Here is a 14,601-nt window from a genome sequence, read left to right as displayed (position 1 = left end):
GACTCTTTAGCTTGTCTTTACCCGTGGCATGGTACTGACACCCTTCCAATTGGGGTTATAGGTTGGACCCCAGTTATCTTATTTGGGTCATATCGGTTAGATGACTACGTCCCACAATTTCAGTTTTAGTCTCAGTATAGACCTCAGTTTAATTCTACAAAATCAGTACTGTCAGACATAGTCAACCAGTATCAGTAACTCAGTTATCAGTAATCTCAGATATCAATTATTCAATTATCAAAACTCAGTATTTAGCTTCAGTAAAAGCTCAAATACAGTATACATGCATATGCACAGTATTGCATACTCAGTATTTACAGTAGATTTAAATTTCTATGTACTCATAATCACTTATTCTATATCGTTCAATCAGTTACTGTTCATGCACATGAACCCTTGAATTCAGCCTTACCTCATCTAGCATACCAGTATATTCCACGTACTGACACTTACTTTTTCTTTGCATTATGATGTCTCATAACATAGGTTCGAACGCTCAGGTGTCTAACCATGCATAGACAGATTCAGATTCATCCAACAGGGTCAGATTTAGTAGTGAGTCCTCATCTATCAAGGATATGTTTTATTTTTGTATTTCAGTAGTCGAAGTTAGTTGGGGCTTATCCCATCAACTTCGCTTTCAGACAGTTTAGTTAGAGTCTTTTTTAGACTAGACTATCAGGCAGTATTCAATTTTACAGATTATTATTACAGTTGATATTCTTTATCAGAATTCAGATTTTGAATCTTATGGCAATTCAACCTATTTTCTATATTATTTTCAGTATTATTATTCAGTGCTTACAATAGATATTAGTCATGAGTTAGTTTGTGGTCCTTTGGGGTCGTAAGCATCGTGTAGCATCCGGGGTACAGACTCAGGGCGTTGCATAAACTGCCTAACTCGAGTAACCTCAAAAGAATGCACAATAGTACCAATAGGACCCAATTGACGTGATTGAGATGTCACCAACTTGGTCAACAGATGAATAGAATAGTAGAACTAGGCATTAGATATGTCTTCTTAAGGTGGTGGGGCATGATCACCCTCAACTCAAGGAACTAGAGAACTGGTAATGACTAGTGGAACTCCATGAGGGGGAGTATAGTCAGGATCTAGGATCCTAGATCGAGACTAAACTCCATAAGCAGGATGAGTTCCATCCACATTGTCCTCAGGTAGAAAAAAAAGGTTATATGGTCATTAGATCTTCGAGGAGGCATGATATGAAATGCGAACAAATGGGAATTAAGGAATATTTCAACATACTAGACTCTACATCCCAAAAATAGAACACAAGAAAGGAAAACATTCCTAAATGCCTTATACCCCCTCCCATATAAGTGTGGTGCACTACACTCCTATAAAAGAGACTTTACTTGACACAGCTTTATGGACACCCGATGACACTAAACCTAGGATTTGGTACCAACTTTATTATAACCTGGAAAAGGGCCTAGCCGTGATGGGTAACTCAAGTCCACCAAGGATCGAAGACCACCCTTGTTACCTAGTCAAATAAAATATAACACACCTAGCAATGAATGAATTCCAAAGATATAACAAGATAGAATAGTATAAGCTCAAAAAAATCTAAAAATATTAACAACCAACCCAACCATAGTAGTCCACAAAGCCTCTAAACAACACCAATCATCAACTTAAGTCTGTACATACCCCTAAATATAGCCAAAATAAGTCCAAAAATAAATTAATCTATGACATACCAAACTAAGAAGTAATAGGCCTTCCAGAAGAAAGAGACTCACCACTTTAAGCTGACACGCGAACAATTCTAGAATCATCTATCTCTATACAAGAAAAGTAGTTCCATCGGACCCTGCATCGAATGGGGATACAACATCTAGGGACGGTTAGTGGTATGAGAACTAGCAAGTAACTCAGGATAAGTATAAAGTAGTGCCTGTCAAAATTTTAATTTCAAACTCAATGTACGCCTTCATATTCATCTATAAATATATATAATGCATGCTGGGGTAAGAAACAAGGTTTAACATGGTAGTAAAATATTAGCCTGTACTATGTAGCTCAACCATCATAAACAGGAATCCAGAAGCTATACGGGTTCAGCTTTCTCTGCTGAAAGGTCCCTATTGCATATTATCCATACGAACCGAAGGTATCAAGGAATAGGGAATGACCCAACACCACATCAATCCTAGATACAATATATCAATAGTGTGAATCATGCACACGGACATCAAGACCAGCCCTCACGTCGGGAAATGTGAGTTTTTAGTATCAGTCCTCTAGGACTCACACCTTCACGACTTAGATACATAACCTTCATTAATCCCAATTAAAACAAGTTTCACATAACGCATTCATTAACCAAAGAATTATTTATTAAGGCATACCATAGGTATCGTCATATCATTTATCTTGCAAGCTCATAATCATGCCATCATAATTCTATTTACTTAGGGGAATGCCTCAATCCTCCTTTTTTCATTAAATCAATATTGGAGAAATGACTCAATCTCTTTGAGTTTATCAATTCAAATTGGGGGAATACCTCGACCTTCTTTATTTGTTAAATCCAAACATAGCCGACAAGGCCTTAGAAATCTATGTTTATTGCTTAACCATTTATACAATGCAACATTATAGGTGAGTAAGTCAGACCAAGTAACAATTCCACCATTCAAATCCATTTACACAAGTGAGTTGAGGAAACACAATTATTCAAAACCAATTTCCAAGTTCAAAACATTAATTTGGGGGAATACCTCGACCCCCATTCTAATTCCCACACCCATGCACCTCATTAGTTCAAAACATTTTATTCAAAGCATGAATAACTCATGAAAATCATGGGAAAATAATTCAAGGATCAACCATTCCAAAATCCTCAACCCATATCAAAACCCACATTCAAATCCATACAAAAAAATATTTAAAACACATGATTTTCAAAACCCTAAGTGTTCTTGACCTTGGGAATTTGAGAGAGTTTAAGAATTTATTTTAATTTGTTTTGGTGTGATAATTATACCCTAAAGTGGTTTTAAGTCTTGGGTCACAATTGGGGAAGAGGGGAAATGTCCAAAGTGCCCTTAACTAAAAGTTGACAAATGGTCGTCGGTGACCATAGGTCACCCTACAACTGGTAAGGACACATTATGACTCGTCACCATGAGTTGTAGTCAAGACAGTAGCTCAAGTACCCTTCACTGATTACCTTACGAGTCGTACACTATGACTCGTGTACAAACCATATGACTCATAGGGACCTAATCGTACCTTGTGTAGAAACTTGGACCATCATATTGGTTTCGTGATGGAAGTCACACTACAACTTATAGAGAGTCTATATAACTCATTAGGCACAACTAATATCCAAGACAAAAACAAAGGGAATCTTCACTGTCCACCCTACAACTAAGGTCCTATGACCCGTACAGACACCTTATAACTTGTAGAGAGAGTTGTAGTATGGAAAGTGAGTGTAAAAACTCAAGAATTTTTAGAGGCCAACGCTTGGGGAATCACAAACGTGCTCATAATATTTCTTTACTTGTATTATTTTCTACTTTTCTCAGTCGACGTATGATACGTACTGAGTAAAAATGGATCATACTCACCTCTACTATGCCCTTTCAATGCATATTCTAGTTTGAGTACAATACGCGACAACTAATCATGGTGGAGGTTGACTCGAGTTATTGGCACGCTCTAGAATTCAGAGATTATTTTGGTCCTTCTCATATCTTCATCTTGTCTTTATTTATGTTTTGATACATATTATGTATTATCAATGGATTTTAGTCTTATTATAAATGCTCTTGACTTGTGACGCCAGATTTTTTTTTGGGAGAGGGGTATAATAGTTTCTTTCAGTCTTTAACTTTATTATGTACTGTGTTGACCTGACTTCACTCTTGAAGTCTCATTTAAATTTCTTTATTTATAATTTTGCATTTCTATCCTTTTGAGGCAATAGACTTACCTATCGAGGCTCGATCTCGATAGTTGCCATCATGACCTCAACTTTTGAATCATGATGAAATCATGTAATCAGGAGTAAAATATACTTGGGATTTATGCTTTGAGACATATTATGTATTTTTAATGATTTTAGTCTTATTATAAATGCTCTTGACTTGTGATGCTAGATTTTTTCGGGAGGTAAGGTGGGGGTGGGGTTATGATAGTTTCTTTCAAATTTTCACTTCATTATGTACTATGTTGACCTGACATCACTTTTGAAGTATCGTTTATATTACTTTATTTATAATTTTGCATTCCTATCCTTTTGAGGAAATAGACTTACCTATTGCCGTCATGACCTCAACTTTTGAATTTGGATTTAATCATGTAATCAAGAGTAAAATATACTTGGGGTTATGATCTCATGAGTGAGAGTATATACATATGTAGGTACCAATTTGGCTAATTTTAACTAATTATTGAGGATAGTCTAAGTTATAGGTTACAATGTCAATCTTTCAATAAAATATTGAAATTTCATATGTGGGTTCTTTCGAACACCTCACACATATTTTTTTGTAACCAACCAATTACTCAATTAGTAGCCTTATGTCCAAGATCTACTATTAAATGATAAATTAAGTTAATGTCAATTGCTACTCCGCATCTTTATCCCTTTTGTCAAGGATAAAAAGGTTTTTGCGCAAAACTAGAGTCTGTAATCTCTAATCTTAGGTTAAAACATGGAGTAATGATTAAATTCTCAATAAATAATTGATTATCTAGGCAAATGGGTACAACCCATACCCAAATCACAACTCAATTATGCATAACCCCAAGTTAAAGAATTTAACTACTCATAATAAGAGAAGAAAGTGATATACCTATATTCTCATTAAAATCCATCATGGAATCCAAAATTCACCAGAGAAATTTCAAATTCCACGCAAGAAATCAGGCACAGGCACTAAAATATCACTCTTAGGGTTTCAATTACACGCTTTAGATCTCCAAATTTGACAAAAGATGGAGATTCATATTTGAAACATCTATTTTATAGCTAAAATATATGAAATATACAATTACAAAAATGCCACCATTCTTGACACTTGTTGGCGCATATGTCAATGCATGTGGCCATATGTGTGCGCAGGTGGCTTCACTTGTCAAAGTTTTGGCTTTTCTAGATCCTCTGTCTTTCCATATGTGCACCTTAGATGCTGACGCACATGCCCAGGTGCAGGATCATGTGACCACGTATGTTAGGGAAGTCTCCTTCAGTTCTTCTGTGCACTAAGATGTCCCCTTACATATGGGAGCATATGGCAAGATATTAGAGCATATAACTACTGAAATCCTTGTCTTTCTTTCATGTATCATTTTAAGATTTTTTACTTCATTCTTATGCACATCTTGACTTGTAAGTTTAGCTCATCCTCAAGTTCATCAACCACCTACACAAGTGAGCATTTCAACATAAGATATGCATCGAATCAAAGAGACTAAATGGTTGGCAAAATATTGATTTATCATTTCCAAGCTTCATAAATTGAGTTAGAGAATTTGCGAACACAAAGGCTATAGTGACCTGGACCAAACCCTACCCACAAAGCTCTTTAAGATAGCAGATCCACCAGTTACCATCGCACGAAGAAAGTGACCTGCACCAAAAAACAACAAATGACAACAACAAGCTCAAGTCTAAAATTTTTTGAATGGACCCTCAAAATTTATTTAGAACCATGAACATAAACCAATTTTACTACGAGACTAATGATTTCTGACTTGATGAAATTTTTAGATTCCGAACATAGTTCATTATCAACAGATATTGAGTGAGCTCAACTCTATGCTTTAGTGGGGTGTTTGGATTTGCTTATAAGTTAGTCAAAATAACTTATAAGCTATTTTTTGCTTAAAATGGTGTTTGGCAATATTTATAATAGCTTAAAAAAAAGTTGATTTTAGCTTTTTTAAGCCAAAAACAAGAAGTAGCAAATAGCAGCTTTTTTTTTGAAAACTTATAATATATTTAAGTTGACCATTTAAATTACCTTTGTGTCCCTTGCAATTATAACTTATTTCAATTGTACCCTTTGTCCCTAATTCTTCTTTTCTACCTTCACAGCACACTTCACACACCACACTTTTATTTCTATAAGAAAATCCACGTCGCTGCCTCTCAACACAACATATTTTCTTCAAGATTTTCTCTCAAATTATTGCATTTCCTTCAAGATTCCGCGATAATTTCTCTCCATCTTTATGTCTTTTTATTTATTTTTAATTTTTCATCTCTTTTTATTCATAGACAAATCTGTAATTGTTCATTTTAGTCGAAAGAAGCTTGATATTAGTCTATAGTTATTTTTCTGAAAAAATTTTAAGAGGGAGAGACACCGTTTGTAGCGGTTATGGAAGTTGAATGAATATGAAAAAAATATACTTTTTGGTTTTCATTCTTTCTTTAGTATTTGGTTTGTATTTGGTTTAAAGGGGGACTGTTGGATTTGATTTGATATTGTTTAATTGATTTGAAAAACAAACTTCGAATTTGCTCGACTTTCAATGTTTTTGAACTATTATCTTAGATGGGACAATTTGATTGTTAATGTTAGGTGTATGCAGTGCCCTGTGATATCCAACTGATCGCATTGCTTTTCACTTGTACAATGCAAAAGATTTAAAAGTAAATTATAACATTAGTGATTTTTATTGATAATCAAATACAAATAACGTTTGAGTTGTGTTTGATAGTCCTAAAAATTATTTCAATAATGTGGAATCTTTTTCTAAAATTCAATAATTTTTTTATAAGAGGTGTAGAAACAACACTATTAATTAATACAAAAATCAATAAATTGGAAAGCACACTATATTATGAGCTAATGATTTCTGAATAAGACAACTTTAGACTTTTTTATGCATCTGCAAGTGATGAATAAAAGAAGCAGGGAAGTCAAATTCCCTTCTCTGGCACAACAAAATTTTTAGTAACAAAAATAAAACAAGAAAAGGAGATTAAAGGTGTATTCCAATCATAAAGATGGTGGGGGGTGGGACTTGAAACACTATGAAATAAGTAGTAACAAATATTGTGAAAAAGGAAAGAGATATATGTTGTAGAAAACATTTGCATAGCTATGTACTTTGAATAAAAGTTCTTTCTGAATATAACTACAAGGATGAAACATTATGAAATAAGTAGTAACAAATATTGTGGAACCTAATTGAGTTTTACAAGGAAATCTAGATAAAGAAAGATTGTATTTTAGCCCATTGATTAATTAAGTTGTTCAACTTGGTAGTTGCTATTTTCATCATGTGTTTCTCTTTGGTGGTACTAGTTGTTTTCTCTTCTGCCAAAGAAACCAAGTGCTTGGTCTTCTTGGATTTTTCATTCCTTTGTTCAGCTATCTCTGCCTTCTCTTTCTGTACTGCTTCCAATTGTGCCATCAGTTCCTGTTCTTTTCTTTCGAGTTCTTCATATCTGACATTAAGACTTTCTTCATCTTTCACTAATGTGTCCGTAAATCTCTAATTTTCTCCATTTCAGTTAACACAATATTTGTTATATTACTTGCAAGGTTGTTTGTCTTTGTGAATGCAAAATGAGCTATTTTTTTAGTGTTAACACAATGAATGCTACTACTTCGATCTCAAAAAGAATGATTCTTTTATTGATTTGATTCGGTTTCTTGCTTTATATTATGATTATTTAGCAGATTGGGTGTGGGTGTATTGGCTAAAGTTTGAATGGTTTTTGTTAATTAGATATATTTTGTACAAGTTGGCAATAGCATATATGACAAAACTATAAAAGATGTGTTATGTCCCATATCAATGCTGCCCTACTTTTTTGTCCAATTAAAAATTTTAGTTGTTACTGGTAGTTTTTACTTTACTAGTCTCTTGTCTTTTACCTTTTCAAATTTTATCCCTAAATTAGCTAAGTGTGGCAATTGATTTTTATATTCCTTCTTCAGATCATTTATATTCCATCATGTCGAATACTAATTTGGTATAAAGTAACGCTAAGTGGGACTATGATGCTTATATTGCTTTTATTGAGGTGTGTGAAAGAGAGATTAAAAAAGGAAATAGACCGAACTCTCATTTGAATAAAGATGGATGGAAAAATTTGGTTGATGCATTCTATAGTAGGACGGAAAGAAACTATAGTAAAACACAATTGAAAAATAAGTGGGATAGCATGAAACAGGACTAGGCTTTTTTTAAGCAGTTGATGAGAGAGAATACAGGTTTAGGTTGGGATGCCACAAAAAATACAATCATTGCAGATGGCGATTGGTGGAAGCAAAAGATTAAGGTACATCTCTAGCATTATTCTATATTTCTTTGTTATTTCTCTCATTATTTAATTTACTTAAGTAGTTTTATTTTGTTGGTTTTTTCATTTCAGATGGATCATCGATATAGGAGGTTTAGGAAGATGGATCTTTCTCTCATACGTTATCGCTATGATGCATTATTTTTGGATATTGTTGCTATGGGGGAAAGAGAACGTGTCGCAAATGAAGAACAAATTTCTAAAATTGACGTATATTTGAACAAAGAAAAAATAAATGATTGTGATGATTTTGACAAAGAACACTTCATTAATCTCAATGATGAAGGAAGTGATGAAAGTGATGACCCAAATGATATGAATTCTCTTATGTTTCCCAAACCATCATTAAAAAGAGAACTTTCAACTGATGATATAGGAACTAGCAATCGAGTAAAAAGGAGTAAGACAAAATCTGCTATAGAGGAACTACACTCTATAGTTGAGTTAATATCAAGCAAAAGTACTGCCACATCTCATGCATTAAAGGATCCCACCATTGACAAGTATATGGACTTTTTGGAAAGTATTCCCGAAATTGTTATCCCATCTGAAATCTACAACTATGCATAACTTGTTTCTAAAGAAAGACGTCCGTCAAATATTTCTTAAGATGACTAGTGATAAAGCTCGGAAGTCTTGGTTGTCATATAACTATGATCTATACCTCCTTAAGAAAATGTGAAGGATGTATGTGGTTGATTTTAGTACTTTTGTTGTTTGATGTTTGTTATTATGGTTGTACGCGTAAACTTAATACGCTATAGTTGTATGATTAAAACCCTTTTAAGATTGAGTTGACTTTATTTGTATTGTTGTATGTGTGTGTATTTTATATATATGTATGTTCTATTGATTTTCACTTACTATATGAAGAGTATGCAGTGAGATATGAATTATATAGATTCATAGTGCATCTTATAAATTAAAATATATTGATGTACCATACTCTACTAATATGAGGATTATGGGATTCTTATACTCACATACTCTACTGATGTGAGGCGTTTTTAATTTTCAGTTAAATGGAGAGTTTGGATATTAGCATATCTCCTGATTTAAGTGACTTATTAGATGAACAAGATAAAGAATTGGAAAAAGTTTGCCGAAAGCAAGACAAGGAGTAGATGACTTTGTGTCAACTAGCAGGTAAATATGTTTTGACGTATTGCAAAAAGTACTTATGTAAGGAAACTTGTCATACATCAAAGCGCTCCGGACATATATTTATTCAAGAGATATTATGAGAAAATGAAACTCATTGTCATGAAAAAAATTTATTGAAGAAAGCAGTGTTCATTGATTTATCCAATGACTTAACCGAAAAATATGGGCTTAAACCCACTCGTGGAATTTCTACACACGAAATGTTAGGCATGTTGTTGATGATTTGTGCACATGGAGCGGGAAATCGAATGATATAAGAAATCTTTCAACATTCTGGAGAGACGGTTCATCGACACTTTCATAGTGTTTTAGATGTTGTTTCTAAGCTTGAAAGAGATATCATTAGACCACATTTAAATTATAATGATGGTGTAGGAGCTCACAAGCCATGTAACGAGCTATATTTTCCCTTCTTTAAAGTAAGTTGCACTTTCTCCAAATATATACTTTATTATACTTAATATTTAATTTCTCTCTTGATTATTTTCTTAAGTTAAATTTATACTTGTAGGATTTCATTGGGGAACTTGATGGCACACATGTTAAAGCTAAATTACCGCAAGGTCAAGAAATATTGTCTATTGATCGTAAAGGTTATCCGACTCAAAATATTCTTAACATTGTAGATTTTAACATGTGTTTTACATTTGCATTGGGTGGGTGGGAAGGATCAGCTCATGACAATCGTATATTTCATGAGACTCTTCTTAGACAAGAACTCAAATTTTCACATCCATTAGAAAATAAATATTATCTAGTTGATTCTGAATATCCACACACGAAGGGATACATGGCTCCTTACAAAGGAGAAAATGTGAGGTATCACCTTTCTAACTTTCGATGTGGTACAACACATCAATTGCGGGAGCCAAAGGGACACATTAAAAAATTTAATTATTTGCATTCTTCTTGTAGAAACATAGTAGAATGTACATTTGGTGTATGAAAAGCGGGGTGGTCTATTTTGCGCGACATGCCTTACTATAACATTGACACTCAAAGAGATATCATACTATTATGGTCATTCATAATTACACTAGAAAGAAGTTCAATGTGGATAATGCATTTCAAATGACTGAGAATGAAAGATATATTTCATTGGTTGATTTTGATGTAGGCACAACTTCAATGGCTAATAATATAGATGGCAAAAATGTGAGTGAGGAAAGTAATGTGCCTTGGGTGTGGCTTCGTGATATGATTGCTAATGATATTTGTAATGCTTAATACTTGTACTAATTGAACATTTTCACCTTTTGTATTTATGGTGAACTTAACTCTAGCCATATTAGTACCTCTTTTGTATGAAACTATTTATCTATTAATGTAATTATAATGATTAGTGACATATATGTTTTTCTTAATGATAAGCTCGACATATATATTAATATTATCCTCGAAGGTTTAAAGCAACAAGTCTAGTTTAATAAGAAAATGGAAATGTTGTAATTGCACCTTAATGATGCGAAATAATAACGTAACCACGAAGAAACAAATAATCTTTTAAAATATAGCTATCTTTTTCAAACACAAACATTCAACACTTAAACTCTTAAAAAAATATTTTTTTAGCGCACAAATTAATAGTCATTCATGAGAAAATTTTATATATATATATATATATATATATATATATATATATATTAAAATATATATTAATTTTAATTTGAATCATTTTAGCAATTAAAATTAAGAATGATCAACTCTATATATTATTAACAGCTATAAGGGTATTTCAGTCATTTTAACCAAAAAAAAAGTTCTTAAAAGCATTATTTACCAAACACATCAATAACTTTTTTTCAGTTTCAGCACTTTTATCCAAACACTTAACTGCTTATTTTTAAAATAAGTTCAACACTTTCAAAAGCACTTTTAAAGAACTTTTTTTTGGCCATTTTTTTTCAGCCTATCCAAACGGGCCCTTAATCTTCCAACTTTTCAACCAACTACTCAAAATTCATCTGAATGCCTCAGAACCCGAATAAAAGGTCCTACTAATCCAAAAATGACATCACGGAGATAGCAAAACTAAACATCACAGAGATAACAAAACTAACGGAAGTCTTCATACGACCTCAAAATTATCAAATATTGACGAGATAATACCCTATTACCCCCCTAAACTATACCCAAAACGGCAGAGACACACTTCAACTTAAAGAGGGGCCTATTACCCCCTGAACTAATTAAAAGTATAATTTTGACACCCTTAGTGCCTACGTGGCACATACATCGCACAACAGATTGAAGGGTCCACGTAGGCATACGTGTGTGCCACGTATGTGCCACGTAGGCACTAAGGGTGTCAAAATTACACTTTTAGTTAGTTCAGGGAGATAATAGGGGCCCCTTTAAGTTGACGTGTCTCGTAGCCATTTTGGGTATAGTTCAAGGGGTTAGTAGGATATTTTCTCAATATTGACCAAAGTTAATCATATCAAATCTCAAACCTTCCAAAATAAAAAACTTGCCTAAGCTATAATTTGAAATCAACATTTTTTCTGAGACATGCACAAAATTTCAATCTCAATTTCAAATTGAAAAATCATAATTTCAAATCTCAAATTCTCCAAAAGGTAGGATTTTTAATTTCTTCTAAAAATAAAATATGACACATAAGTTTGCATTTTCCAAAAAAAAAAAAGGTTTATATTTCAAAATTTTACAAAAAGACTCATGCTTGATGTGAGAATATTATGCGTACCAATTAATATTATGGTTGATTATTTAATCAGTGAATATTTATAAAATTATGTGTTTTTTAAAATTTGTAATAATATGTAGTATAAAGATTTATTTATAAAAAAAAATTACTACTATATATAAGAGAGGATATCAATTTTGGTAGTCCTCACAATGGTATTTTAGGTATTTCACTTTTTCTTGTTATGTAAAATTATCACACATAGCAATTAATGATGTCTTTTTCTAATATATTTTCATTTATGCCCTTGTTATTTTTGTTAAGATCATTTCAACTTGGACTTTTATTATTGGTCTCTTCTTGTCACTTATTAAATTACCTTTAGTTAAAACTTCATTTATCATTAATTAACAACCACTTTAGCTCCAAAAAAAATCAATCCAAATAATTTTTAATAACTATTACTACTATAGATAAGGGAGGATCTCCCTTTTTGGTAGTCCTCACAAATTTTTTAATGCAATTAAATAGCTACACATGTTTACTTATTTTTCATACATGTTGTTACATTTGTCCTCATTTATTCTTTTATGAGATTTTTATTTAAGACTTTGTAATTGAACTATACATAGTACTCTTTATTTTTTATAAATCTCTTCTTATTTCTTATTAGATTACTTATTCTTTTTTACTTATATCTTATATTAAAAATTAATTATTTTTCTTTCTTATTTATTTTAGTAAATCACGATAGATTTATAACTTTTTTCTCATTATTATTACTATTACTATTATTATTATTAATTATATAACTATTATTATTATTGTTGTTGTTGTTATTATCAAGTAATTAAGTAACGTATGAATAGCTAAATTAAATTTTTAAAACATAATTAATAAGGATAATTTCATATATTATATCCTTAATATATTAAATTCTTAAGTTATTTGTCAAGTCAAAGAAACAAGTGAAAAAGAATTGAGAGGATACCCTTTTTCTTTTCTTCTTTTTTTTTTTCATTTTGCTTGATCCATGTGCTAAAAATAAAATTTACCTTTTGCTTATTATTTTTGAAAATAAATAAAAATTTATTATTTTCTTTCCATATTATGCTTATCATTAAGTAACTACACGACATAATAGTTGTCAATCGTATACTTTCAAATCTTAATTATCGAGATCAATAAACCAACTCCTATTATTAAACAGTTTTTTTATTAATAGGAGTATTAAATCAACAAATGTAAAATAAAATGAAATGGATAGAATGCATATTTATTTTTTTACATTTTAGTAAAATCTGTGTAACTTTGAAGTTATAGTCTCTTTTTCAATCAGAGCATTTATTATTTTTTAATAATACTTATTCTGTTTTTGAGTGTGTTTGGTACAAATATTTTTTCAATTAAAAAAAGTACTTTAATGATATTTTTTAATAAAATTAGTGTGTTTCTTACTTATTTTCTTATATTCGGTATGTAAGTAAAATATTATTTAAAATTATTTTTATATAATTTATATAAGTATTATGAGAGACAGGGTATAGAGTGGCAGGGATGGGAGCTATGGTGGGTGAAGACAAGGTGTATTAAAGAGCGAAGGACTCAATGAATGTGAAATATAAAATATAATTTTTCTACTTCCACGTAGTCAATTTTATAAGTCTAAAAAGACTTATCTTCTAAAGAAAATGTTTTTTCCAACAATCTATCAAATATTATTTTTTTTAAACATGCTGAACACGTCACTTATTTATTTTAAATTAAATTTTATGTACATTCATATTTGGTAATTATCCTTCCTACTTCCTTTTTCTTAAATAAAGTCCTTTAAAAGTTATCCAAATATATCGAAAATACTTTAATAATCATAGTAGTTTTTCAAACATGCATAATCAACTTATCACTAAATTAAATTAATTATGTAATAGAAAAATATGATTTAAGTTATATTTTTTCTAAAATTAAATTTTATATTCTTTATCATGAGTTTGTGCCCGGGCTTAGCACAGACCTTATGCAACTAGTATGAAGATATGTGATTTGTTTATTCGGTGCCTTAAGATATTCTGATATCTTATTTATGAACTATTATTTGTTCATTTGACAAAATTATATAAGAGTTGATGAAGTTTTGATAGTTCTAAAAAAATTATAGAGTTTTCATGTTTCAAAAAATTGATAATTTGAGATATTCAAGTTACATGTCAAAATCTCATGTATTAATTTTATTTATATATCTATCTATATCTATATCTATATCTATAATCTATCTATATATCTATATATCTATATAATATATTAAAAGTGTGAAGGTCTTAAAAATATTGTTTGTACTTTTTACCCTTCATTAAAAGTCTCTAATTTAGATAAAATCATTTTTTCATCTTATTCCTATTATTTTAATGATATTAATTATTGACTATATTAAAAAAAAAAAAAAACTTTTCTTTACAAAAATAGAATGCATTTTCTACCAACTAAAAA

The 14,601-nt window shown here is 31.2% G+C and overlaps 1 pseudogene; it reads left to right on the top strand.

The window, feature by feature from the left end:
• Nucleotides 1–5,042: 5,042 nt before the first annotated feature.
• On the top strand, nt 5,043–8,985 carry LOC124887716 (annotated as a pseudogene).
• Nucleotides 8,986–14,601: the final 5,616 nt, after the last annotated feature.

Source organism: Capsicum annuum, chromosome 10 (assembly GCF_002878395.1).
Source record: "Capsicum annuum cultivar UCD-10X-F1 chromosome 10, UCD10Xv1.1, whole genome shotgun sequence".
NCBI lineage: Eukaryota > Viridiplantae > Streptophyta > Magnoliopsida > Solanales > Solanaceae > Capsicum > Capsicum annuum.
The sequence above is the reverse complement of the archived record's forward strand: the minus strand, read 5'-3'. Positions and strand labels throughout refer to the sequence as shown.